The 11,942-nt window shown below is 41.4% G+C and overlaps 1 long non-coding RNA gene across 1 annotated transcript in view; it reads right to left on the bottom strand.

Moving 5' to 3' along the window:
* Positions 1 to 8,562: 8,562 nt before the first annotated feature.
* LOC104988400 overlaps positions 8,563 to 11,942 on the bottom strand; it is a 51,465-nt gene continuing 48,085 nt past the window's right edge. Inside the window, exons 2-3 of the long non-coding RNA XR_825234.1 lie at positions 10,797 to 10,878; positions 8,563 to 8,795 (exon numbers count right to left, since the gene is read on the bottom strand). This is a non-coding gene — a long non-coding RNA (uncharacterized LOC104988400). The remainder of the gene's footprint in view (positions 8,796 to 10,796; positions 10,879 to 11,942) is intronic.

The raw sequence follows: 11,942 nt of genomic DNA, 5'->3' as shown, positions 1-11,942 counted from the left end.
GGTCTTTTTAAGTATGAGAGATGATTTGGGATTTTTTTTTTTTCTGTCTAAATTATTTTCACATGACAAATTTAAATTCCCAAAATTAATGTACATTATGTGAGCACCTTCTGGAACAGGCTGTCAAAAGCACCCTTCTTCATTTGAACATTCTATGAGATATTAATGGCTGAGTTTAGGGAGGTTTCTACAGTTGTTTAGGCACTTGGGGGTGTGTGTGTGTGTGTGTGTGTGTGTGTGTTAATAAGAACTCCCACACCATTATGTGACCCATAAAGATCTAGAGGAATTATCTGCTAGCCTGGAAAATTAGCTTATTAAGCCTGGTTCAAACAGACCAAGTAAGTCATATAAGAACTAATTAAATATTTTCATTTAAATCAATTGTAACTGTTACATAACAGTACAGAAATGGATCCTGTCCAATGCGGGGCAATCTCTGACCCCATCTAAACTGGGCTAGATACGAAATGGCCTGTTGAGTAGCTGAACTTGAGATGACACGCAGTCAATATATCCTTGGTGTCCAACTCCAGGGCGTGCCATTCACACTATGTTCTAGAACACTACGACAGAGCCCTTCTAAAGTCTGGACTCTCCAGAAAGTCTCGCTAGGGAAGGGAAGAGAACCGGCCTCTAGGGCTGGGGGTGGTGGTTTAGCAGCTCAGTCCTGTCTGCCTCTTGCAGCCCCACGGACTGGAGCCTCCCAGGCTCCTCTGTCCATGGGATTTCCCAGGCAAGAATCTGGTGTGGGTAGCCATTTTCTTCTCCAGGGGATCTCCCTGACCCAGAGATCGAACTCACATCTCTTGTGTTGCAGGTATTCTGCGTTGCAGGCGAATTTTCACCAACTGAGCCACCAGGGAAGCTGAAAAAGTTGAGGGGGGAAGACTTCCCTGGTGGTCCAGTAGTTAGGAATCTGCCTTGGAATGTGGGGGATGCAGGTTCAATCCCTGGTAGGGGAACTAAGATCCCACAAGCTGCAGGGCAATTAAGCCCATGTGCCACACCTGGGGTGGAGGGGTTTCTAATCCCCTGAATGACATTTGTCCAGAGCTTGAAGTACAGTGCTGCAACATTAACATAAAGCCTTAAACCCACAAACTGGATTATAATTCCCATTTTCAGTTCTTTCAACAGTACAGAACATGAGCTCTTAAGCACATATGAAGGCTCCTCTTTCCCTCTGCAGCCTCATGTCACGCCAGCACCCTCACCCTATCCTGGTTTAACTCAGCCCCCGCCGCCTCCTTTCTGTGCCCAGCACATGCCAAGTTTGCTCCCCACTCCAGGGCTCAGTCCCTCATTGTCCACCTGAGATTCCTCCTTTATATCCAACTCATTATTTCCTATGTTTCCTATGCAGCACTTACCATGATTTTACTTATTTTATTTATAAGCTCATTGGACTCTGAGATCTCTGTCCCTAGACTAAAGGCTTTATGAAAGCAAGAACCATCTTTATTTTATTTACAGTTAGGGCTCCAACATTTAGCCCAACGCCTGGCCCACAAGAGGATCTCAATAAATACATGCTGATTAAGGACTGGAAGAAAATCTATTTATTCCCCAGTGCCACAGGGGAAGGAACAGGTGTTTTGTTCTTTAAGCGGGTAAACTGTATGAAAAGGAAACTATATGCTATGTGAACTGCATCTTAAAAAAGCTGTTCCCAGAAAAAAACAAAAACTTACAGTAAGTTTAAGCTCAGAACTTTGGCGTTCTTAATTCATCTATGACATGCAACTCTATTTCATGCACAAGCAGCTCCTTAGGAATGGAAGAATCACAATGGTACCAAAAAGGGGGGGAATTGCTGCACACTGGTGATTAAAGCACAGACCAGTCCTTAATGGAAACTGGAGATCGACAACCCCAATTAGAGGACAACTGATAACATGTTTATCCAGTGAGTTCATGGTGCTTACTCAGCCTTTGGTAGACCAGAGACTTGGCAAAAGCTCAAGAGGAAAGTGGACTTTGCTTCTTTTGTAACAGGATCGAAGTGATGCCTGGTTTAAGGGATGGAAGAGGGATTTTCTTATTGTCTTCTCCCCATGAAACTTGCTCAAAAGCATTCAAATGTTTAAAATTTGATTATAGAAAAGTTTCTATTTTATTTTTACCTGAATCTCTGTACCATTTGAATAGGCTTCCCTGGTGGTCAGTGGTAAAGAACCCATCTGCCAATGCAGGAGACATGGGTTCGATCCCTGGGTTGGGAAGATCCCTTGGAGAAGGAAATGGCAACCCACTCCAGTATTCTTGCATGGGAAATCCCATGGACAGAGGAGCCTGGTGGACCACAATCCATGGGGCAACAAAAGAGTCAGACACAACTTAGTGACTAAACAGCAACAACAACAAAAAACCATCTGAATCCTGGCAAACCAGTTTTTACTTACCATTTATGCTTCTTATTCAAAGTGATCTTGTGCTGACTGGGTAAGTATACGTCTCAAGCTGGACTAGACTTGAGCCCCTTGTATGAAGAGAATAACAGAATGTCCCAATTAACTTAAAATAACCCAGTTGATGGCTCAGATGATAAAGAATCTGCCTGCAACGTGGGATACCCGGATTCAATCCCTGGGTCAGGAAGATCCCCTGGAAAAAGAAATGACTACCCATTCCAGTATTCTTGCCTGGAGAAGTCTATGGACAGAGCAGCCTGGCAGGCTACTGTCCAAGAGGGTCAGAAGGAGTTGGACATGACTGAGCGACTAACACACACATGACCCAGTTGGAGATAGGTTTCTTAGGAAATGGCTATCCTTCCCACTTGCAGACAGAGACACTTATGGGATTACAGGAGATCTCTTATGGACCCTTATGGCTTCCAAAAATCCTTTCTGGTCAGAGATGGGCATTGACAAACTGAACCATCAATGGCAACTAATATAATAAACTGGGTGCTAGTGACTCCTTGTTCCATCCCTTAACAGCGAAGTCCCTTGGCTTAAAGGAGTCAAGTCTTTGATGGAGTCTCTTTGGCTCATTCTTGCTATGTTTCTTGCTGGGTACAGAATATAGTGGAAGTAGAAATTTCCTTCATAATACTAACAGTTTCTGAAAGATTAAGATACTACTCAGATGAACATCTCCAGAGATCCTGTAACAGGCAAAAATAACAAGTGTTTTCAGATTTTAAAAACCTGGAACTGAATTCTAGCTCCAGAAGACTATATATGATATAGGCAAGTAATTTAACCTTTGAAAAACAATGCAAGTTATTTAACCTTTGTTTGCCTATTGTACAATGGGAATGGGAATATCTACCACTTCACTGGGCCATTTTATGGGTCAAGTAAAGCAGAACCTATCTATCGCAGTGCCTGGCACAAAGATAGCACCCAGCATGGTTTTGTTTTAATTTTTACTGGAGTACAGTTGCTTTACGATGTTGTGTGTTTCTGCTGCACAGCAAAGTCAATCAATTGTATGTATATATAGATACAGCTCCTCTTTTTTAGATTTCCTTCCCATGTAGGTCACCATAGAGCACTGAGTTGAGCTCCTTGTGCTATACAGTAGGATCTTGTTACTTATCTATTTTATACACAGCAGTGTACATATGCAATCTCCCACTTCATCCCACCCTCTCCTCCCCTGCCCCAAGACATCTATAAGTCTGTTCCCTGCATGTGTCTCTATTTCTGCTTTGCAAGTACGTTCATCTGTACCATTTTTCTGGATTCCGCATATAAACAATATCACACATCTGTTTTCTCTTTCTGACTTACTTCCCTCTGGATGACAGTCTCTAGGTCTTAGCACTCAGAATGCTTTAGTTGTTACTGTTATTTCAAGAGAAGGTTCTGTTTAAAATGATATGGTGAGTGTGTGTGCTCCATCGTGTCTGACTCTTTGTGACCCCATGGACTGTAGCCCACAAGGCTCCTCTGTCCACGGAACTTTCCAGGTAAGAATACTGGAGTGAGTAGCCATATCCTACTCCAGGGGATCTTCCCGACCCAGGGACTGAACCCACACCTCTTATGTCTCCTGCACTGGCAGGCAGATTCTTCACCATTGCACCACCCGGGAAGCCCCATTAAAAAAAATCGCATGATGCTCAAGGATTAAATTATAACCTTCTGCACCTCAGTTTCCTCATTTTTAAAATAAAAATAGTATCTATAGCAAAAGTAAGCACTAAATAAGAAAATACATGTAACCGCTTTGTAAGTTATATGGCTGCATTAGCCTTATTTAATAGTTTTGGCATTGGTGTTATCAGTATCATAATCCTTGAAGCAATCATAACTCTTGTCATATACATACACATGCAAAATCTACAACCAGTTCTCAATTTTCAGCCTCATGATTAAAGATGACGAAGATAGTGTTTTGTTTCCTAAAGAGAAAAAAAGAAACACACAAAAGAAAACAATTGTTAGGGAATGAAATGGCATGCTACTGGTTAATTTTTAAAAGGATAAATTCGGTTAAGATTTTCAACCTCACATTTTGCAATAACGAGAAATAGAGGGAAATAAGTCTAATATATTTATGCATATGCAAGCAGAGTAAGACAGTTGGATTCAGTTGTAAGAAAGATTCTAAATCCTGTTAGTTTCTCTACAGGAAAAGTAAGAGATAATATGACAAAATAAAGATAAGACCATAAAGAACAACATCATGCCTCTTGCTCTCGATAGCCGGATCCCCGGAAAAAAGCACCAAAGCATCTCCATGGTACAGAACTGACCTATTTTGGTGGCTGGAGGAAGGAGTTCTCAAACTTGAGCAGACATCAGAATCATGTGGAGGGCTTGTTAAAAACACAAATTGCTGGGCCCTTACCTTTTTGATAACGGGTATGAAGTGATATCTCACTATGGGTTTGATTTGCATTTCTACGGTGATTAGTGACGTTTGAGCACTTTTTCATTTACCTATTGGCCATCTGCACATCTTCTTTAGAAAAATATCTATTCAGATTCTTTGCCTATTTTTAACTGGATCATTTGCTTATTTTGCTACTGAGTTATATGAGGTTTTTCTTTCCTTCTGTTACAAGATAAGGGTCTTTTGTCGTTCCATGCCAGTTTAGGATAGTTTTTTTCTATTTCTATAAAAAAATGCTATTGAAATTTGCAGAGGAATTGCATTGACTCTGTAGAACATTTTGGGTAGTATGGACAGTTTCACATTATTTCCAATCTAAGAACACAGGATAGCTTTGCATTTATTTGTACATTCTGCAGTCTCTTTCATCAGGGCCTTACAGTTTTCAGTGAACAAGGTCTTTCAGCTCCTTGGTTAGATTTATTCCAAAGTATTTTATTGTTTTTGACTCTACTGTAAACAAGGTTGCTTTCTTACAGCTTTCAGACAGCTCTTTTTTAGTATATAGACGCAAACTGATTGTTTATTTTGTATACTACAACTTTACTGAATTCATTTACTAGTTCTAACAAGGCTTCCCTGGTGGCTCAGTCAGTAAAGAATCTGCCTGCAGTGCGGGAGACCTGGGTTTGATCCCTGGGTTGGGAAGATCCCCTGGAGGAGAGCATGGCAAACCACTCCAGTATTCTTGCCTGGAGAATCCCCATGGACAGAGGAGCCTGGCAGGCTGCAGTCCATGGGGCCACAAAGAGTCAGACACGACTGGGCGACTAAGCACACAACATTTTTTTTTAGTGGCGTCTTTAGGATTTTCTATATCATTTGAAAACAGACACTTTTACTTCTTCCTTCTAATTTGGGTGCCTTTTCTTTCTTTTCCTTGCTTAATTGCTATGCTAAGGCTAGGATTTCTAGTACTATGTTGAGTAGAAATGATGAGAGTGAGCATCTTTATCTTGTTCCTAATCTTAGAGAAAAGGGTTTTAACTTTCCACTAAGTTAAAGGATTTTAAGTCTCTAGTATGATGCTAGCTGTGGGCTTGTCATATATGACCTTCATTATGTTGAGAAATATTTCTTCTAAACCTAATTTGCTGAAGCTCTTAACCATTAAAGGATGCTAAATTTTGTCAAATGCTTTCTCTGCACCTGTTGAAATGATCATATACTTTTTATCCTTCATTCTGTTAATGTGGATGTGTCAGATTCATTGACGTATGTATGCTGAACTCTTCTTGCATCCCAGGGATGAATTCCACTTGGTCATGGTGAATGATCCTTCTAAGATGCTCCTGAAAATCCAGTTTGCTGGTATGCACCTATGTTACTGCACTTATGTTACTCAGGGGTACTGGCCTGTAATTTTCTTATAGTGTCTTTGTCTGGCTTTAGTATCTAGGAAATGCTGAATGTGGAAACATTCCTCCCTCTCTAATTTTTAGAAGAGTCTGACAACGACTGAAATTCTTTAAATTTTTTGACAGAATTCACCTGTGAAGTCATATGGTCCCAGGCTTTTATTTCAAATGGAAGCATCTCTGTCAACAGTGGAGAGTAGGAAATAAGAGGATTGAAATGATGGTCAAGAAGTGCTGTTATTTGTGGTGACATCTGATCTGTGAATCACTGGAAACCAGAGATTCCCCTGAACTTACTGGCTTGCTGGAGTCTCCAGTTCAAAGCACTGGTGGGTTCCCAACTGGTCCCCAAGAATATAATTTAAGTGCAAAGAGAAGTCAGTTTGGCCTGAGAAGACACCACAATCTTTGCACAGCTACAAGAACCCGGAAAGGATGTGAAAGGACATGAGGAAGTCCTTCAGCAGAGATCTGCAAGGGGAGCCTAGGCTTTTTTTTTTTTTTTCCCCTTTCATTATCTTTTATTAAGTTAAGAAAAAAATAACAAACTAAATTTGAATATAAACTTAGATATTCATTTAAAATATACACATAAGATTTTTAAATTAACATGTGCTCAATTCTACTCAAAATAACTATCTTCAGCATTATTAAATTGAAAATTTCTTATCAAAATAAAAAATTATAACAAAACATTTACAGTTTCCTGCAGTCACACATTCCTTATCATATAGTATGTTTCATTTAAACAATAACATTGAAATTAGTTTGATAAATATGTTTTTTTTTTTTTAATGGGATAGGCTTTTGTTCTTTGTGTTTTTTGAGCAATTTCATGTATTACCAGATTCCCAGCTGTGACTGAATTCCTGGCTCATGAAAATTGCTATTATTATTGTAACTGGGCAAAGTTATTAATAATAATAATCAGCACTTATCTAGGGCTTACTATGTGCTAAGCACTTTACATGCATTATCCTAAAGTTTTATCTATTATCTACCAGCCTATAAAGTAGGAACTACTATAATTCTGAGGCTAAGCAACTGGCCTTAAATCATAAAGGCAGTAAATCACAGAGATGGGTTTGTAACAGAGCTCAATGCTCTTATCTTGGTCTATATTCAGATAACTCTAGCACATGTAAAGAATGATCTCAGGTACACACCTATAAAGTTTAAGTGGTGCCTAAGAACCTTTAGAAACCAAACACATTTCTATATGCATATCTTCCCACTCCTCTTGAAAAACATTGACAATTTTTTGTCACCGCTATGCTATGACAATCTACAAAATGGTACAGAGAGAAGCAAGCAGAATTCCTTTTGTTCTGTCGCCTTGTAAATATTTTTTGTTATTAGCTCAACAGGAATTCTTTGTCCATAGACTGTGCATTGATTTCTACCCCAGTTACAGTATCCTCTTCCCTCCTTTGATAGGAATCTTGGTCTTTCTCTTAGTTGCCTTCCGTCTCTAAGCTAAGGAAACAAACATTTGAAGAAAGCACATGGTTTCCATGATTAAGCACCTAAACGTATTTCATAACTTAGCCTTAATTTTTAACTTTTTTTGGCTGTGTTGGGTCTTATTTGTGACACACAGGATCTTTCATTGTGGCGCACAGGCTCCAGAAATGATGGGCCTTGTGGCTGCCACAGTGGGTTTAGTTGGAGAACAAGAGCGTAGCTCCCCCACGGTATGCAGGATCCTAGTTTCCCCAACCAGGGACCCAATTCACGTCCCCTGCATCGGAAGACAGATTCTTATCCGCTAGACCACCACGGAAGTCTCAAGCCCTATTTAATATTCCCAACAATGTGCAAGGCAGACACTGTCCTCCAACTTCGTGCATGAGAAGGCAAGCACAGGGGTGTTGGATGTCAAGGTTAAGATCACCAAGAAAGGAGACCTGGCGCTCTGAGTCCCTGTCCTCAGACAACAAAGCCTGGCTCTGGCTTTCTCCTTATTCTCCTCGCTCTTTCCACAACTCCTACACTTTTAAAACATCAATTCCATAAAAACTAAATAGGAAGGGGGAGTGTAGGGTCAGGATGCAGAACATTTTTAAAATAAAAGTTTAAAAACAGCCTTTCCTGGTTTCCTTATTCCTGCCACCCCACTGTCACTCAGCGGAGACCTCCAGGATCCTTGCCCCTAGAATTAGCTAGTGAGAAATGATTTCCATGTGTCTGTGTGTAGAACAGGATGAACCACCAAGGCCAGTCTTGCTGACAGCGGTCTGCCTCTGCGGTTGGTAAGATGCACGGCCCTGTCCCTCACGGGGGAACTGCATAATATAACACTGCCACCTGGTGGTTCCTTGACACAAGCTCAGAAACCATGCAGGGGCTCGGCAAAACCGGTGCTGGGAGCAGGGGCTGAAGGCGAACTGGAGGTCTGAGAGAGAATACAGAAGAGACGTCCTAACAGGCAAAACATTATTCCGTTTGTCATGAAATTATTTACTGGTCATGAGCACAGGATTTGCAGGCAGACAGACCACAGTTTAAACTTACCAACTAAATGACTCCTTTGGGTCTCAGTTTCCTTGTCTGTATAATGGGACTAGTAATAACTTCTTAGGACTGCTGTAAGAATTAAATGAGACAATGTGTGCAAAGTGCTTCGCCTTGAACTTACCACATGATACGCCCTGCTGTCTTCATGAGGCCAAGACAAGAACGATGTTCTCTTCTCCGAAGCCCCAAAGAAGCTTTCCCTCCCCTGTCTTTTCCCAGGATCCTCCGTGTCTGCTTTGCTGTTCTCTGGCTCAAGGCTTAAACATTTCATCTTTTGCTACCCTAAAAGTGTGGCTTTGGGGGCATCAGAGTGCATTTCCAATCACACCCTAAGCCTCTAGTAGTTCTGTGATCTTGGCTTCCCTAGTGGCTCAGATGGTAAAGAGCCTGCCTGCAATGCAGGAGACCTGGGTTCAATCCCTGGGTTAGGAAGATTCCCCTGGAGGAGGGCATGGCAACCCACTCCAGTATTCTTGCCCGGAGTATCCCCATGGACAGAGGAGCCTGGCGGGCTACAGTTCATGGGGTCACAAAGAATCGGACACAACTGAGCAACTAAGCACGACACAGCACAGCCAAGTCATGTAAACTTCCTAAGTCTTAGTTTCCTCATATGTAAAACAGGGTGGATAATACCCATGTGTCCAGGTTACAGAACGAATTGGAAGCAACACAGACAGAATCTCTGGCTGTCTTCCACACAGTCATTATTCCATGTGGTAGTCATTATTATTGCTGTGATTACATTTATTCATTCCAATTTTCCAATCCTTCTAGAAGCAACAAAACCTATAAAGCTCATCTTAACAGGGAAGCCTGGCATGCTGCAGTCCATGGGGTTGCAGAGTTGGACAAGACTGAACACCTGAACTGAACTAACCATCAAAGATTCACAGGGCACTTGGAAGAGAAAGAATCAATTCAACTGATGACTACCTATGCAGTTCAGAGAAAAAATTATTTCCCCATGATTTCATAATATACTTATTTTCTCAAGACTAAAATGCAATTTTTCACATTGTGATGTTTCTGATATTGAAGTATTTTTTTTAATCAACATGTACTTATATGTTTGTTTCTTCTCTCCAGTCCTAACTTCCTCCAGAAAAAAAAAGATGTTACTAAATTGGGGTATATCTGATACTTGACAATAGCATAAGACTAAGGAATGTAAGTGGATTCTACTATTATCCTCCCCAGGATTTATGGTGATACCCTGGATGTTCCTAGCCATAAGAACATGAATTCCCAAAACCACAGTCTTGTAGGTGGAATAATCATTATGAGGACCCACCCAAGGGTCTGACCTACCTGGTTACATGACAGCTGCCTTCCTTTGCAACACAGAAGAAGATTGGAGCTGTTGTATTTCCCATTTTTTTGTGTCCCAGAAACAAATGACAAGCCCTGAGCCCTCTAAATGCAAGTGGGAGTCAGCTTTCTTTCCCGAATATGAACACATTTAATCACTCCCGGGATACCTGAGCAAGCAGCTCAGATGCTGAGCACTGAAAGTGCTCAACCTTGGGTCAGGTAGAAAGCTGCACTTTCAAAGCCACAGAAATACACCTGGGATCACCGCCTTGGTTTCTAATGAATGGAGACTTGTTGCATAATTGAAAACAAGCCTAACATGCTTCATTCATTATTGTCAGAAGTAAGAAAAACAATGGAGAAAATTCCTGATGCCAACACTTTAAAATGTCCCTCTGGTCCATTCACCTGCATAAAAACTAGCCAGTCAGCCCCAGCCACTCCAAGTCTTGGCAGTGCCTCCTCTGGCCCACCCCCTTGGTGCTGCAGATAAAATGATCTTTGTAGCTGCCTCTTTAGAAAGGTAACTTCAGTGCAGTGGAATAACTAATAGGAGGGAGGAATAACTACCCATTTCACTCTGACCTAAACAGGCAGTTTCCACCACAGGGTGCAGCGGGGAGGTCAGCCAACCAGTACCTCTGCTAATTCTTCCAAAGAAAAACAAAGTGAACGTGGGTGCCCCAGGCCCCAGAGAGTGTGCTGGCAGCTGGGCTAATACCTGCAACTCTGATACCTGAAACACTGGCAACTTACTCCTTCTTTTCTCCTCTCAGTGCATTTCTCCTGATGTTCATTCTTACGGTCGTTGCCCAGGACACCTCAAAGGGACAGGCACCTATTAGGACATAGGAGGGAGCCATCAGATTGCCGTCAGCTGCCATCTCCACCTGAGCTAAATGCACACTGATACCAATACAACACAGATTCTGTGCACAAGTCCCCTTCTCGAGATAAGCCATTGAAAAGCAATCACGCTGAGTGATCACAGTTGAACTGTTAGGCCCAGGTACTGCTGCTTCTGTCTTGTTTGTATCAAGATGAAAAACCGAAGAGGGCTTGGTTTAAACTGAATGAAGATCTTTCTGAGATGCTGTGGCTGGGCTGCTGTCGAATCAACTTCTGGATCTGCGAAAAGAGATCCATGTACCTCCACAGCTAAAGTCAATCTCCACAGAAAGAAAGCTTATAAAAGAGCTGGTCTAAAAAATGCCTTGCATACTGGGCAATTGAGACAGGAAGACCAAAAAAATCTTAAACCTAAACAAGTGAAAACTCTCTAGCTGAGGAATACTAAAGGATCATGTTAGGCTTAACAGAGATGAAAATACAGTAAGTCATTCATCTTCCAGGAACTAACCTCTCTTCCTGAAGAGATTCTCACATCTTTCAGCTCCATTTCACTCCCTAAGAGCGTCAAGGAGTAAGTCAACTTATGACATTGTATATATCGTTTAATTCTTTTTTTTTTAAACTTTACATAATTGTATTAGTTTTGCCAAATATCAAAATGAATCCACCACAGGTATACATGTGTTCCCCATCCTAAACTCTCCTCCCTCCTCCCTCCCCATACCATCCCTCTGGGTCGTCCCAGTGCACTAGCCCCAAGCATCCAGTATCGTGCATTGAACCTGGACTGGCATCTCGTTTCATACATGATATTTTACATGTTTCAATGCCATTCTCCCAAATCTTCCCACCCTCTCCCTCTCCCACAGAGTCCATAAGACTGTTCTATACATCAGTGTCTCTTTTGCTGTCTCGTACACAGGGTTATTGTTACCATCTTTCTAAATTCCATATATATGCGTTAGTATACTGTATTGGTGTTTTTCCTTCTGGCTTACTTCACTCTGTATAATAGGCTCCAGTTTCATCCACCTCATTAGAACTGATTCA

The sequence above is a fragment of the Bison bison genome, unplaced genomic scaffold (assembly GCF_000754665.1).
Source record: "Bison bison bison isolate TAMUID 2011002044 unplaced genomic scaffold, Bison_UMD1.0 scf7180017864133, whole genome shotgun sequence".
Taxonomy (NCBI): Eukaryota; Metazoa; Chordata; class Mammalia; order Artiodactyla; family Bovidae; genus Bison; species Bison bison.
This window is presented reverse-complemented; position numbering and strand designations above follow the sequence as displayed.